The 17,462-nt window shown below is 41.5% G+C and overlaps 1 protein-coding gene across 4 annotated transcripts in view; it reads right to left on the bottom strand.

Moving 5' to 3' along the window:
- The window catches only part of srcin1b (SRC kinase signaling inhibitor 1b), a 103,741-nt gene that overhangs the window by 69,670 nt on the left and 16,609 nt on the right, over nt 1–17,462 (bottom strand). The gene's annotated exons all lie outside the window — the stretch shown is intronic.

Here is a 17,462-nt window from a genome sequence, read left to right as displayed (position 1 = left end):
TAATAAAGTAAAACAGGAAAATTCACCCTGAAAAAAACTGAAGAAATGTAACAGTTAAAGGATCAAACACGACAAAACATAATAACATTTTTAGACAACAAATTTAGACAGATAATAACAATTTGTTTCTTTATGTTTGTATATGAAATCCATCTTCAATTTTTAGTGACACAGAGTGAAAATTAACCAGCTTCCTTGTTAGAAAACCATATTTCTGTTTCTTTTGGATTCTCAGATGTCGGAGCATCATTGAACACACCTCCAGGGAGTGAATACTGTTTGTGCTCACAGCTGCTGTACCTCACAACAATTTAACAACAAAAACCCCTCAAATTCACACAGATTTCAAGTCTCTGCAAGTTCATTTTCATTTCTTAGTGACTGAACAGAAGCGACGGCTGCCTGAAAGGTGGAAAATCAATCTAATAACAAATGAGAGGTTTATAAAGTCAAAAGATAAACAGACGTGTTGTAGTGCTTTCAATTGTCCATTACACTGCGAGTAAGTGAGAGCTTATTATCACAGCACACACTGCATTGTGTAATCACACAGTGGTGAATGGGTTAGACCTTGAGGGGTGTCAGGGGAGCAGCGGTGAGAGTGTTAATGCGAGGACTAACAATGCTCCAACATCCATGTGCTCATTCTGTCCTTGAGCAACCTGCACAGTATATTCATGTCTGGAAGAAACACTCTCCTCCCTGTTAGTCTCTCCTCTCTCCCCAAACACAAAAACACACAGTCCTATTGTTCCACACACACACACACACACACACACACATATGAAAACACACCTCTAGCAATAGAGAGCCCTTGTGAAAACAGCTGCAACATCTGTCTATTCCAACAACTGCAACTGTCCTGGGAACCCTGAGGTAAAATAAAATAAAAAACTGTCGCACAGCAACGTCTCCTGCTATTATCTGACAGCTCGACTGTCTCACATTTGAGTCAGAATCAGTGGAGGAGAAGTGACACAAATGGAAACGATGTCTTCCTGTACGGGGACAGATTTACTGCCCTCTTGTGACCAGTGACACATAAAGCACCACTGACTGGGTGTTCGGTCACACTTTACATAACAGTGGACACACAAGTTCAAAAAGGTTTTATTCTGTATTTCTACCTGCTGTAAATAATATTAAACAGTATGTCAGAGATACTGTAGTGTATCAAATATATACATGTTTATTTATTTATGGTTTATTGATAGGGACAGATACAGTAAACACAGACAGACTGACAGCTCTCTGATGCAAGTACCATAGTGTGTGTAGAGGATGCTAATTAGCAACAGCCGTCCCTAGAAAGGCTTTTAAAGGCGACACTATACTCTGTCAAACACTGCGACAAATTCATACATATTCATTAAAAAAGGTCGACGATAACAGAAAAAAGTGAGAAAATAATAAACGTTATAAATAACTGATAACTCGATTACACAACACTGTAAAACTGAGGTTAAAGTCTCATTTAAAGGTGCTCTGTAAGATTTAAAGAATAAATAATAAATCTTGTCAGGCCGTATTTAATTTATTGTGGACAAAACGTTTGACTTGTACTGTTTTATTATTATAGCCAACAACAGAAAGTGGAAGAAGAATATTATTGTCAATGTGCACAAGGTAACTGACACTGGTCTGGCTCACGCCCTCCTGGTTCCTGCCTCTTTAAGTCAATAACAAATTACGTACGTTGTATCTCTAGAAATGATCACATACAGTACAAACTGTGTACAACAAGCTCCTTATTCCGCTTTCTGTGGGTTGTTTTTTATTTAGATTCAAACTATAAATTATATGTTTGCTCAGGCAGAGTCTCTATACATTATTGATCCGTGCTGTAAGGTCCTCGTATTTGCCTGCAGGGCAACAAAGGTGCACTGAAGCAAGTCTTTAAACTTCATTAGCCAGCAGTTAGGAAACTCTGTGACGCAGCTCGAAATTCAGCTACAGACTACAGCAAAAGTTACAGTATACGTAATGTTTATGTATCAAAGCCATATATATGATATCAGCACACAGGTTGATCTGTTACTGCCACCAACATATCAAATTATCTAGTGAGAAACCTGAATTACATGTCTGTAATATAACGTAATAGCTTTAAGAGCAGTCATTTTCATTCATTCCTGAGAAGCTGAGCTGTTACTCCTCCAGGGATTCAGCCTGACAACAACAATATTTGTGTCTGTTTAGCGTCTAGAGGAAAGAGTTTGAGTCCCCGATGTAAGAATCTTCCAATAGGAGCGCGGCAGCGTGCCGGTGTGTATCCATGGTAGGAAGGAAAGAAAGGAGTGTTATAAAACAGAGGGAGAGACTGGGTAGAGACGGAGGGAACATCTCGACAAGAGCTTGTCACTTTAATTTATGTGAAGCCTTGAGCAAACCCCTACATGTGGGTGGGGGGAGTGAGGGGGTGGGCATGTATGTGGGACAAAGAGAGGCTATATTTTACCAAGAGAAGCACTGCCGGTCATCTGCTGCAATACCTGCTGGAATTTACTACGCGGGTCTTCTTAAAAACAACTGTGTTACAGTGATGATGCAGAACATCTGTCCTACATTTTAACTCAGTTCATCCACAGCAAAACGACTGCTTTACATTCACAGAGTTACAGCTGGGAGCCGCCCAGTACAACCAGTGCTCACTCACTGCTCAATTATTACACAGACACTTTTTTTTTTGGTCACAGATTTGTCTTCATTAAAAGGACAGGTGTGGAGGATTTAGTCGTGTTTAGCGGTGTGGTTGGAGATCACAACTCGCTCTCACTTCACCCTCCCTCCTCCGAGTGAGGAGGAGAAACTACGTTGGCTGTGATACACGTGAGAAATGCAAATTATCCCTGTGTAGAGCCAGTGTGTAGGGATACACCGATACCACCGATACCAGTATCAGCTATCAGGTCCGATAGTGAGCTCATGTACTCGTAATTGTAATCAAAGTACTCCGATACTGCAGAGTGACGTTAGTGGAGCCGGCGGAGGAGAAGCAATTTCAGCAGTTTTCAACATTTAATTAGTTAAAGTCAGAAAGTGAGTCTCATGAAAATACTGTAATAGTATAAATAAGTCCTCTTATTGGTATCTGCAACTACTTAAATAAAAGTAGTTAGTACTTCGTAGTTGTATTTGGTTTTGGTGCATCTCTGTTTTGGGCTGCTGTAGAAACATGGCGGTTCAACATAGCGGCCTCCATTAAAGGCGACCCGCAGCGTCTGTAGATAAAAACGTCTCATTCTAAAAACAACAATTCTTATATTCAGGTGATTAAACACTAATGAAAACATACCTCTGAACATTATATTCCATTTCTGACAATAGATCCTCCTCAATGTTACACTCTGGAGCTTTAAATGACTAACATCAGACTGACATGTTTTAATCAAGATGCTGATTACTATTGTCACATTTGTCTAGTTTTATATGCATCTTTCATACATTATTATGTCCGTTATTTCCTAATAATTTCCTCTGTAATTTGGTACGACTAATTGAGTTAAAAGTTCTGATTCACTTGAATAAAGGTTCAGAGTTTATAAGCAGTTGTTGGTTTCTGGACAGAATCGATTCACTGAATTTAACTGAATTCACTTTATCAGCTTTACTAACTTTACATTAAAGCTGCAGTAGGTAACTTTTATAAAAATAACTTTTTGTCATATTTGCTGAAACTTTCACTAAATCCTGACAGTAAAACTTGAGACAGATAATATGTGAAACAATCAGCTTCCTCTGGCTCCTCCTGGTGCTGAGATTACCAATCAGAGCCGAGAAAGATAGTTGAGTGTTGAGTTTCATTCAAATAACAACGAAATGAGACTCAACAAAGAACCTTTATATGTTTCTCGGCTCTGATTTGTAGTTTCCATTCGGGCCCGGTGGATTCTTTTAAATCCCATTCGGAGCACCAGGAGGAGCCAGAGGAAGATGATTGTTTCACACATTATCTGTCTCATGTTCTACTGTCAGGATTTAGTGAAAGTTTCAGCAAATATGACAAAAAGTTATTTTTATAAAAGTTACCTGCTGCAGCTTTAAATAAGGCTACATTCACACTGGAAGCCTAAACGCTGAATTCTGATTTTTTGCTCGGATTCCAGTGTGAACAGTTCCCGGTCCCGAAAGTGACCCGCATGACGAATGTCAGTCTAGAGGGACATAAAAGTGAAAAAACTCATATTAAAGATCCAAGAGTGAAGGCGGCCGAAGACTCTTAGTAATTAATCAGAAGTAATTAACTGGAAATGTAGCAACTCGACATCTGTTAATGTCTCTATTAGTCTGTCTTTCTCTTCCAGTAATTAATACCGAATTATATAATTCTTTATTAAAAACTTACAGACCAATAAAACAAACTAAAGTAAAAATTACCTATTTTCAACTGGTGCCTCGAGTATAAAGACGCTATTGTTTCATAGTAAGACGTTAACATTTTTACATTTCAGTGCTAGTTATACTTGCATATTCAATTCATTAAACTCCGGCCTGTAACGTCAAGTCTAATCTGTTATGTGTGGTCAACTAGAGGCACACACTGTACACATAAAGCCCCGGCCAGCACATATTACTTAAATCATGACATTGCTCACCCGTGTGTAAAACCAAGCTACAGCTCTGCGGTCTATTTTTTCTTAACTCTACCGTGTCATTATGGCTGCTGGTGGTAGTTAATGGGCTGCCATCTCCTCCCAGCTTGCTCCTGGCACCACCTCTGTTATTACAGCTCTGCTAACAGCTAACAGCGCTACCAGTCCAGATGATGAATTCCCCTTTAATTGTCTTACTTTACTCACATTGTTGAATCTTTAACTGGTGATGTTGTCGCCATCGGGGAGATGTCATAGTTTACTAGCCCACAAAGAAGAACATTACGTATTATTTTGACCTTATCATATCAAACCATGTTCAAAGAAATACATCAAATCTGTTTTACTCGCTGGTTTTTTTGGTTCTAACATTTCAAACACAGAATAAAAAGTCTGTCACACACACACACACACACACACACTTTCTAAAAGGCCTATCCACATGATTCATTATTCTGTGTTCATTATAGTTGAGGGGAGACTAAAAACCAAGTGAGTGATTGTCATTGTGCCACTGATACCATATTTCAGCTGTCTGGGACACATTCCAAAAGGCTGCTCAAGGCCACGTCCAAACATTTCTCATTACAAGACTGTAAGTGTGTGTGTGTGTGTGTGTGTGTGTGTGTGTGTGTGTGTGTGTGTGTGTGTGTGTGTGTGTGTTGGTAGTACAACCTTGGCCACTGATGGCCAGGGTCTGACAGAGGCCATTTGTTAGTTTTATGGTTTCATTGGGCTGCGGTCTAATCATTTGTACTCGTCTGTGCTTTGCTCAAATTTACTTCAAATTATTTCCTTCCGGTTTGATTTGGAAGCTGTGGGTGTGTTGAGCTGCAGGCTGCACTGATGACTGTGTGCTATATGCTACATGCATATATTGTCCCGTGTATAGCGGTGCTTGCATTAACCATGAGACAGAAGCTGTAGTCCAGTGTTACACATGCACCGTGAATCTCTGCAGGCTCTCAACATGCATCCACTGCTGAGCTGCTGAGATAAATGTGAATTTATTGTATTAGAGCTGAAACAATGTGTTTATTAATTGATCATTCAATCAAAAGGAAAATCTAAGCAGAGTATTTTGAAGCAAGCTTTTTTATCTTTTATATCATTTTGTAAACTCAATATCTTTGGGATTTGGATCATTTTGGGTATTCTTTTACTACTTTCTAAGCTTTCATAGACTAAATGACTTCAGTAGAATCACATTATGCCTATAATAGTAATTGTTGGCTGCAGTCTAATTGTGTTTGACAATGAATGACCCTGTAATTGCCACTGGAAGAGTTAAAGGCGCGATCACACCAGCTGTTAAACAGCAAACGCTAGCATCCGAGTCAGTTCATGCTAATGGTTAGTGGATTTAATAAATCCACGGGGGACTTTAGTGACGTGTTTTCAGTGGTTTTATGGTTACGAGTACATAAGCTCAATATTGGACCCGATACGTGATATTGTTATAAGTATCGGTGCATCCCTACTTAAAACTTTTGAAGCATTAATCTGTCTTTACACGCCACCCGAAACTGCAGTATTCAGTCTTCTGTATATTTCTGTCAGTAGTGAAAAGTACGTTTCCAATGACGTCCTCCCCACTGTTCTCCTTGGACCACTCGTCCCTCGTTCCTCTGCCGTCCGTGACCCCCTTCGCCACCGGCTCATTTATTTATTCATGTATTCATTTCATAATCTCAATCATATTTCCGAGATCCAGCCAGTGGCATCCTTTTTCACCGGCTGTGACTGAGTTCCCTCCTCACTCTTCCTCTCTCCCTCTGCCATCAGAAATTCTCTCTTCATCAGAGATCATTAATTACGAAGGGAGCCACTGTGGCAGGAACGAGTGAAAGAAAAAAAAATGGAGCTCCTCCATCCACAAATTATAATATCCAGCTCTCCAGGGCACTCTGAAATTAAAATAAAACCCAAACAAGATCTGAACGCGAACGCAGAGAGGGCTATATTTGGAACAAAGTCTGCCTTTGCTGAATGCAAAATTTCTCCAAACTGTTGCCGGCAGGGAGGCGTTCAGGATCACAGTCAACCAGCGTGCTGTTATGCTTAAAAAGAGGTGGCGATTGCTTCATATGTTCATAACCCCACAATCACCCGTATTAGGAACAGACTGTGCCTTCCCTTTAGGTAACACAGCCTCAACTACATCTAACAGAGCTGCTATTCTCGGACTTGTACCACTTAGTGGTCTTTGAGCACAGATTTATAATTACAGTAATTATTAGTAGTAAAACCAGTAGTTTTCCTGCCGGGAGAACCAAGTATGTAATGTGTTTTACATTAATTCAAGGATGTAGAAAGCCTTCACCGCTCGCTTTGACCTCCAGTTCAATTTGAGAGTGCTTCATAATTCATTTACAGCCGGAAGATTGATAAAAAAGTTATGGGGTGTCTCAAAATACCGGAGAGAGTTTCTAAAATATCTCCCCCGACGTGAGAGCCAGTCCCGTCCGGCTCCGGAGCACGAGCACTCGTCAGCCTTTGGCCTACAGCGGCAGTGTGAACAGGCCTGAACGACACTTAACCCTGGACCTCTCTGTGAAGCCTCGGGCAACGGCAGCTACGACTGATCCGGTGATAAACACGGATCGAGGGCAGGAGAGAGCGAGACAGGGAGGGTTGGAAAAGACTGAAAGTTTAATAACATGACGATATAACAACATATATACACGAATCCAGCAATCGCTTTATGTGTTCTGCCATCTAGCGGTGGCAAGTTGTAGTGACTCTGTGACAGCAGCATTATGGGTAGGTGTAACACAGTGGTGATGAATGTATGTACACATTTTACATATTTGTGAGACCTTTGTTACAACAGCAGCCAGAAATAAAGAAATAAAGATGTTAGTGTGTAATATGCTAGAATAATCAATCATGTTGCATTTACTGTAAAACCTCTAATAAAAGCAGGGTCCCTTTACTGGCCTGGTGTGTATGTATGTATAAAACCTCTTAAAAACAGGACCCCTGCTCTAGTGTTTCTATACACAGTGATACGGTGTGTGTGTGTGTGTGTGTGTGTGTGTGTGTGATATCAGTATTTTTGTTAAGTCACAAAGGAGCGGCTCAATATTTAATCAACGTATAATTTATGGTTGTATCTACAGGCTGCGATCATCATTCAGACTGGATATTCTCCTCCTTGTGGCAGTGCTGAAAGCTGTAATATACAATGAGGATAAAGATCTGCGTCTCTTCAGATCCTTTAAAGTGCGACCACGCCCCTCTGTATGTGTGTGTGTGTGTGTGTGTGTGTGTGTGTGTGTGTGTGCCTCAGACGAACTGGTTAACCTCCAGATAAACATCACTGCACCATGGAAACCTAATGTCCTCTCCTCTGCTGGGAAAGCATGCCCAGTTCATCCTCTCTGCCCTCTCGTCTACATCAGCGTGTCTCTCTTCCTCTCTCCTCCCACGCCTCCATCTCCCCCCTCCTCCTCCCTCCCTCTTCTGCCCACAACAAACCATAATGCATTTAACACTACATCTTACTGTGATGCACCAAATGGATTTCAATAGCGCTAATTATCGCAGAAATATTCACCTTGCACGTGGTCGAATACCTCTGCCTGCAGCTGACACACACACAGCATCAGCACCAATCACAGGGGAGTGATGGAGATGACACAAAGCTTGAATGTTTTAGCAAGAAGTTCCTGTTCCTATGGGAGTTAATGAGGACGCATGCACGCACCGTAACCGTGATCACAATACTGAAGGATGAGACTATTTACCAGCACCAGAGGGCCTGCGTGTTTTTACTTTTTAAGAGAGCGAAGCTGGAAAGTATAAAAAAGGGAGAACACAAACAGCTCAGATCTTTATTAAAACACAACTTAAATCTGAATTTTAGGATAAAACATCCATCCATTAATTCATGTATATCCTTCGCAGGGTTGATCTCAGCTGACACCGGGTGAGAGGCGGCGTAATCGCACGGCTGACACGCAGACGACCAATCACGATCACATTCACACCCACGAGCAGTTCAGAGTCGCCAAGTAACAAACCAGTCTCCAAACCCGTATCTGGAGCTGCAGTCTGTGGACCTTAATGTATAAAAAGCCACTAATAATTAATAATAATGAGGAATGCGACGATACAATAAACTCACCATTCGATTTTATTACAATTATATTATTTATATATATATTTATATTATAATTATATATATTATATTATTACAATATTCATGAAAAGATTCTTTTAGTTTCAGACAAAAATCTTCTTTATTTTCTTCAAGATAAAGAACACTTGTTTTATTTCTGAGGTATAAACTGTGCAAACCTATGCATATCTTAGGAGGCCAGAAAGCTGCTGCACCTTCAATTTTAACAGTTTCCCCTCCCTATTTTCAATGAAACTAAAAGCTATGTATGTAAAAATGATCCTTACACTATAATCATCAATCCCATCCTAATATCTGTCCGAATAATCGCAGTATGATTTGTTCTACCACGTCCTGCAGCCCTGTAAAAGGCTCACACTCGACCTGTAACTTCCACCTTCTTCGTTGTCCTTCTCAACTTGTGGCTCATTAAAATGTTTCATCCACTGCCAGAGCGCCACCAGCCTCGGTGCCTTTCCAGCAACGGCGAGGAAGGAGAGCCCATCTGTGTTTGCTCGTGGCTGTTTGGCCTCAGACTACCAGCGGCCTCACCCCCCCTTCCCCCATGCAGGAAGGGAGCATTGGAAGTTTTTACTGTGTGTGTCCGGCTGCTTAAACGCTGAGCTCAGCTGTAATGAGGAACGGGGGCTTTGATTTAAGGTACATTTATAGCACAAATAATCCCACGTGGTGCAACCGCGTGACATTTCTCCTCCGCTGACGCTGTTACGCGGTCAGTAAACATTGACATTTATCACTGTATCAACATCAGCCTCGGGTGCATGATGATGCTTTTATTTTTGGGTGTCATCTGTGGAGATCCGCGGCAGCCAGGTCACTCGTTACACCGAGAACAAACCTCTCCGCAGATTTCACAACATCCCTGGGAGTAGATCTGAAATCTGATCATCCATCTTCAAAGAGAATAATAATTGTACGACCGTCTGGGAAAAGACATGCCTTCATGATGAGATGAGGGGACAGCTGAGACTCAATCTTCTTTCACTTTACCCTCCGCTCTGATCCTCTAACTGTCTATGTGGATCTATACTGCATGCTCAGTGAATTTAAGCCCTTGCCTGATGTTTCACACTCATATCAGCTCATCCCAGTCCAAGTATCGGGCTCTGGGACACTCGCTGCATCAATTTACCAACACTCAGGATGTGGTCCATCCCCAGTGCCATTAAACTCGGATGAGAGGCTGCATGATTAGGATGTTAGATGAAAGAGGGGCGGGCGGTGTGAGTGCAGGTATGCGACTGAGGTTATCAAGCAGCCGCGTTCCATCACAGACGTATGATTGAATTCAGCCCCTGGAGACCAGACGGCTAATACACATGCCTCTTTTCCCTAGTTACACCACTAAATTGCTGCACCTACAGCAACACTCAGGCTCGACCTTTCCTCACCTCGCAGCCAGTGACGGGACAAAACCTGGTCTGAGGCCAGACATCACCTCAGATAGGAAGTTCTGGTAATTAGAAAGTGATATTTTTGGCTTGTCGGAGCCCAGGATACGTCCTGAAGGTGAGTAATTGGTATCATTGAGTGAACAGTGGGACAGGATGAGTCAGGGATCGAGATCTATTAGTGGCCACTAATCAGTGTCTCACACTGGGATCTGGGAGGCAGCCAGCTGGATGACTGCTGGCTCCGCTTTTGTGCTGTGTCACAAAGCAGAGCAAACAAATACTGGCAACAGTTGAGTAAATACGTGTGTGTGTAAAGTTTAACTGCAGGCAATCAACACGCCTGCAACAGTGCGGCCGCGCCACTGCGACTCCACGGATCGCTTTATCTGTTTGAATGTCCCTTTTCCTCAAATTGTGGAAAATCTCATTTTAAAAAGGAAACTCTTCAGTATTAATTTATGCAACACAAAACATCTGCAACTAGGGCAGCTCTGACTCTTTGAAATCTGACGAGCATGATTCATTTATCAAATAAATACTGGGACGGGATGAATATGAATGACAGAGCCAAATTACGTTGGTAACAAAGCCGAAATGAATATTAGAATTGTTTTTAAGTATTTAGGTAAAGGGGAGAAAAGATCCTTCAGAGTCTCTTTTCAGACACAACAGGAAGAGTCAACTTTAAAGGTCTGATCCAGAGAGGACTCAATTTTACTGATGTCATTTGGTGTGTAAGGGTCCTCATTTAGGTTCTATTATCTCACGATGTATGTAAAATTCATTTACTTAAACAAGTATGAACTCTCCATTAAAATATTTAGTAGATAGACACTCAATAATAAATCCAGGGGCGTGTCCAGAGGGGTCCTGACTCCATTATCCGTCCCTCTTCCACTCCACACTGTGTTTCAGAGGCTGTAGCGCTCCGTTTTAAAGTTAGAGATAAGATGCTGGTATCATATGAAACTAGATGATCTAACGCATCCATTGGTATTTCATGCTAGCATGCTGGGAAGAGAGGCTAAAAAATGCTCCAAAGTTCGGCTAAATTTGAAAAAAAAAAGGGTCTGTTTGACCTCAAGATATCTGAATAAAAATGGGTTCTATGGGTGCCGACAAGTGTCCCCACTGCAGACACTTCATGCTGATCACAGTTCTTCTGCATGTAGTATATTTTAACACTTCTGTATACTGGGGTTCCTATAACAGTGTCGGAATTGCATAATTGGGAATTACTGGAAACCTCAGACACATACTTCAGTGCCCCACTTGTGCCACCGCAGTCAGAAGAGTCTGGAAACGCCCTGAATAAATCCCCAGTGCAGACTACAGGTTGTTTGATTAAAGAAAGACAGACAGAAGTTATTCCTACATTACAAACAGAAATAAACCTCAATGATGAAACTAATCAAGTGCAGTGATATTCTAATTCAGCTGCTGAGACTGAAATGTTTCACATTATAATTCAGTAAATCTACATTTGGTTGAGGCTTCATTTCCAGGGTAACAATTATAGGGTTCAGCAACTTTAGTCGGGGTCAGACCAACTGTCTACTGTGGAAATATGTGAAAAAGGTTGTTTGAAGCCTTTTGTGGCTCCAGAACTGAGTAAAAAATTGCCTCATGTGATGTCACTTGAGTCGGCGTCACTTAGGGCAGAGGACTAAAAGTTGAAGCTGGAAAGAAGTTACCAGACCTCTGTAGCCCGATCCTCGCCTCTACTTCCATAACAACCCCCTCTGACTGAACTGTCTGTGGTTGGGTTGCATTGTGGGTAATGAAGACGCCAGGTATCCTACTCTTTTTAAGAAATCATTTTCCAGGACTTTTTCCGTAAATAACAGTTTAAATCAATATTTAATTGTATTTTACAGGAAGTTCCTCTTCTCACCTGTTCGCCCAAAAGAAGAGGTAAAGAGTGGAACTGTTCGTTGCGAATACAACTAACAATTATCAACCACAACAACGAATTTGATCATTAATAACAGGCTGCATGCATGTAAATATGAACGTCTACCGCATTTTAAATATAGACTGATGCCAAAAGGTTGCTGCAAGTGAACAGCTCGTAACTGACATGGGAGCATTTTAATCTGAGGGGCTAAAATACAATTAAAATGCTCCAAGACAACGTAGTCAATTTCCAGGATATTTGGTCATTTTAATACATTTCCAGGTGTTTCTAGAGCTGGAAAACTAGTCTCTAAATTTTCTGATTTTCTAGGACACATTGGAACCCTGCTGGTCCATTATTTGTAATCCTTGTCCTCTCCATCCAACAATGTTGTAGGAGTACAAGGCTTTTATCTGTGGAGTCACTCTTTTAAATGGTTTCGACGACAGCGCTGGTCGAAGCACAAAACTGCACTTACAATCATCAGGATGTGAGAGATGGGGGATCTGTTGGTCTGTCTGTTGGGCCAAAAGAAAAATAATAATATGTATGTTTATTTCTTTCATCATTCATCTTAAGTCCACCAGCTGGCGTAAGGTTTATTCAGGGTAAGAATTTGTAGTTTATAAGCAGATGGTGTTTTTAATCAGAATAATTTACTGAGCATACTGTCTAAAAATATGCTTTGCCTGCAGATGGCATGATTTGAAGATTAGCCCTTTTCCTAACTGGCAGCATGTTACATCAATGGTCATAAGTCAACTGGTGTGGGAAAAATGGAGCGGGCCAGGCAATTAACAAGGCTGATGTGCTCAGAGGAAAAGTGAAGCAGGAGGGAAATCCACACAGCTGAGAAGCAGGCAGTTTCAAAGGACTGTGTGTCTGTCTGTGTGTGTGTGTGTGTGTCTGCAGTAATGTATGCCTTTGCTAGCTTGTCTGTCTCTATATATGCATATTTTCAGAATTTCAAAGCTTAAAGTTGCCTCGCTGATAATGAAATCCCACCACAAGTGCCAACTGCTTATACAAATAATACACAAATCCATAAATAACCATGAGCCCTGATATCCAAAAACTCATTCCCACACTTACGGGGATGTTCTTCTACCTGGCGTTTCAGAAAGTCTTTCATCTGTCAACCAACACGTAAACGCAAAGGGAGTGGATTTAAACCCGGGGCACCGTGACCCGCCGGGCGCGCAATGTCGCCGTGTATCCACAACAACAACGGCCTAAGTATCTGCCCGCGCTCTGTTTCATACCTGAATTGTAAAGTCTACACCGCTCTCACTTTCCCATCTAAAAAAGCCCACAGACTGATTCAGTTCAGTGCCTTTTCAGCTCCTTCCAGCATCACTAATAGAGGCCGACTCAGACAGACTGCAGTCTACCTCCGTCTCTGCTTGTTATCCCTGATCTCCTCCGTACTGTTCGTGTCCCCCGTCTCCTCTTAGCCCTTTGGCATGTGAGGCTGACAGCTCAGTGGGCTCTGAGCCAGAGCTGATACTACTGTCTGTTGTAGGTCAGCCTCCCCTCTGGGGTGGTGGTGGTGGGGCAAACACACAATCACAATACGGTTAACAGGAGGTTGTGCCCCGGTGGCTCGGCGGGTCATTTTCTTGCAGCACTCTGGGTGTCACGTCTCCCTTCTTCCCCCACTGGGTTACTGCAGCTGGTGCTGAAACAGCTCATACAGTATGGATCCTCAACGCCTGATGTGTACAGTATGTTCGGTGTGGGGGGGTTTAAGATCTGTTGTATGCGTGGCTGAGAGCTCGGGTAACTGTTCGGTCATTCCTGTGTTTTAAGGATGAGATTGGTGTCATTTTATATTCTTCTTACAGTCAACAAATCCCCCCGAGAAGACCAAAACCAACAATAAGTCTGTCTGTCAATACTTTATGACCTGCCCTCCCCCGTCTGCCTCTCCCAGCTGGTTCCCTCTGGAGACGTAAATCTTTAAAAGCAGCTCACCAATATATCGCTTTATTTTTTAAAAAGCCTCCCAACTTTTCCTTAAAAACAGCCGGTCTGAGAGCGAGAGAGAAGGTCAGACAGGCCGAAAGCTCGCTAAATACAGTGATATACAGCATGTATGTTACTTAAACAGGAGTAAATACAGCATCTGTTGGGGAGTATTTAATGAAGGAACATGTCAGCCAGTGCAACAGTGTGACTCACTGATGTGTTTTTAACTTGTGGACAACAATGCAGCTCTATGGCACAGAGGGATTATATATATATATATATATATATATATATATATATATCAGGGTGTGATAAACACAGTACACTGGTTTTTGCCTTTCGTGGGATTTATAGACAATAAGAAAAAGAACAGACTCGTCCGTTAACTGTCTATAGGTTCTGATGACTCCACCTTGCGGTTTCGCTCAAACAGGTACGTATTTTTTGTTACGTCAGGTACGTAACTCAACCAGGAGTATTTTTCTGCCTTACGCTGCATTCATTTGGGTTCAGGACTGTTGGATGCATGATTATATGTTGCTATGGTGATGTCGTATTGTTTTCAAAGAATGGAAGAAATATATAAAATAAAGTTATTTTGACTATATTATTTGATGGTATTTGCTAGTTATTAGAGTCTCTTTGTCCTGTTTGAACATGAGTGAGGGAGCTACGTAATATCCTGTTTTAAATTCTGTTTTGGTGGAAAGCAAAGAGTTTAAATACTTTAACTTTGGACGTTTTTCTCTGCTGGCCTCACCTAAGTTTACCATCCTGCTCCCATCTATATGACATCCGGTTTGCCGTCAACTGTCTGATTCTGTGTGAATGCAGCATCAACCCAACAAGAGGGCAACAGTTTCACTACGTTGACCACGCACGCTTTATTATGAAAGTGTAACCGGACGTTGCACATTTATATATTTAATTATATATGAAGTGAGTGAGAAGGTGCTGACAATGTGGTGAGTTCTACTACTGTTATATAATAATACTATTGTACTATTATAATGTCTCGACCAAATTTACTTCATGATCAGTCGGATTACTTAAACAGCCTCTAAAGTAACAATGCACCTTATCATTTCTGCTGGTTTCACTCGTTGGTATTCTGATGATCCGTTCTTACTTTTACGATGAGGATGTTCTGACTTTAAAAATGATTGACCTAAAAACGATATGGTAATGAGACAATCTCTACACAGTTTGTCAGCTTTATATAGATTCATATTTCAGGCAGCCCCCGGGGGTAATAATCAATGCAGCGCCGATGACAGTGTGCGAGGTTGTGAGTAGATTTTGTGATTTATTTTGTGTTAGATTGTCAGTGACACTCATCAACTTCCATTAAAGTGATTCTGAATTTTAAACTCAAAATAACTCAACATTTTACTGTATTTTCTGGACTATAAGTTGCACTTTTTTTCATAGTTTGGCTGGTCCTGCGACTTACAGTCAGGTGCGACTTATATATGAAATTTAACATGTTTTTGAATAATAATTCCGACATGAAACGAGGAGAAGCCTTAACATTACCATCCACAGCCGCGAGAAGGCGCTCTAGACTTGTGACGACCAGAGCCATTATATATACAACTATGTTCAGAAGCGACACGGAGGACGAAGAATTTAATGGATGGTGAACTTGCTACCGGTAACTTGCCTTTTGGACTCGGCGTGTTATGTTAATTTCTGTGTGCTATTGTGTTTAACTTGCATTTCCTGATTGAATGTCTGTTCTTGGTCTTGGATGCTGTAAAATAAATTTCTAAATAAGGTAGCCTCCCGAGTAGTTGCTCTGCTGCCGGCGTTTGCCTAGACATCGCCCAAAATGCTTGATTGCATTGCATTCTCCACATTTTTAGCTAAATTTTCATGTACCACATCAGCATTTTTGTTCAGTGAATCTTTTGTAAATTGGCCGCCTTCATATCGCCCAGCTCACCTCATTTCACTTCATTAACATTCCCGGTAGAATCTTTTTGGCCTCTATGTGTCCAGTTACATAGTCTCTGTCTGTTCTTGGTCATGGATTTTGTGAAATACATTTCTAAATAAATGCGGAAAAGTAACATAAACTAACTAACTCTTGATTAAGTGCTTTTTACTAGATATTTTGTTTTCACAGTACAAATAAAACTCACTAAATTAAGTCAGCGACACTTAAAAAATTAAGTTTATGTTACTTAAAATGTCCGACATTATCAGTTTAAACAATTATTGAGAGTTAAATGAACATATCTGGTTGTACAGTGATATTTAGGTTCATATAAAAGGAAGATATGCTGTACGGATGGTTTCTTAGCAACTGGAGAGGTTTACTGCACGTTTATGACTTGTCAACAATCCCAACGGCGTGGTCAGCTTTCATTATGTTGTGCCGCCGGTCCAAATTCACAACAGGTTCAATTACCAGCGAGAGATTGGACGGTTCTGAACAGATACAACAGATTTTTGGCCAGACTATGATTTTAAACTGGGGCGGTTATTTAATTATCAAGCAAAGACTTACGTAATTAAACACCTTACACAGAATAATATCGCACTTGTTTTAAAGGGCTCCATCAGAACACTGGGTTTTGTTTCTTATCTTGAAGCTGTTTGTCAGACCGCTCTGACTCTTTGGTGAGCGCCAGATCAAAGAAATCAGAAGGAAAACGTCAGCAATGACTCAGATTAAAAGCTTCACACGGAGCTTGCTTTGCTTTTCCTCTCCAGGCCAGGCACAACTTCATTCCAACATATTCCAGAAAGGAAAAAAAAGAAGCAGGAAGGCCCCTGCAGTCTCGAGATGTACAAACTGATATCAAACCAGCATCAAAGTGAATTATGAAGCCCCAGATTCTGAGTCACTAAGATCCTCCAGAAAGAAAGGAGTCGTACATCCACTTCAAAAAGCTTGACATTGATTGGGAGGCAGTGGTGTTGCTCTCACGGGGGTTTTGGTGTACAAACTTGACACACGTCAAAAGAAAGAACAACACTATTCTCTCCGATGGAGCCTAAAGAGTGCGCCGAATTACCACCAGAGAACAGACCCAGCCACGGTCACACTGATCGCCCCCCTCCCTCCCTCGGTGGAGTCTGTGACAAATACTAATTCATTTCACGAGAAGGAACAATCGCTCCTGCGTGTCCATTTGCATTTCAACCAATTGCAGCAAGTCCCCTGAGCATGTTCAGTATGTATGATTATTAATATGGCCCTTGAGAGGGGGGGGTTTATAGAAGAGGGAGGAGGGAGGGGAGGACTCAATGTGCCTTTAAAGCACAAGGTTTTGATAAGGGAGTCTGTGTGGACAGTGTCCCACATACTGTTGCTCCAAGTAGCAGCTTTCCACGTGAAGGTCAGCGCAGGTTAGCTGACCGCCCGCTGCATACTTTCCTTTGCCCTACATGACAAAACACAGCTTAGTTTCTCTCCTCTCTGTCCTTTCATTCCCCCCCCTTCACCAATTTCCCTCTCC

The sequence above is a fragment of the Dicentrarchus labrax genome, unplaced genomic scaffold, assembly GCF_905237075.1.
Source record: "Dicentrarchus labrax unplaced genomic scaffold, dlabrax2021, whole genome shotgun sequence".
NCBI classification, from domain to species: Eukaryota; Metazoa; Chordata; class Actinopteri; family Moronidae; genus Dicentrarchus; species Dicentrarchus labrax.
This window is presented reverse-complemented; position numbering and strand designations above follow the sequence as displayed.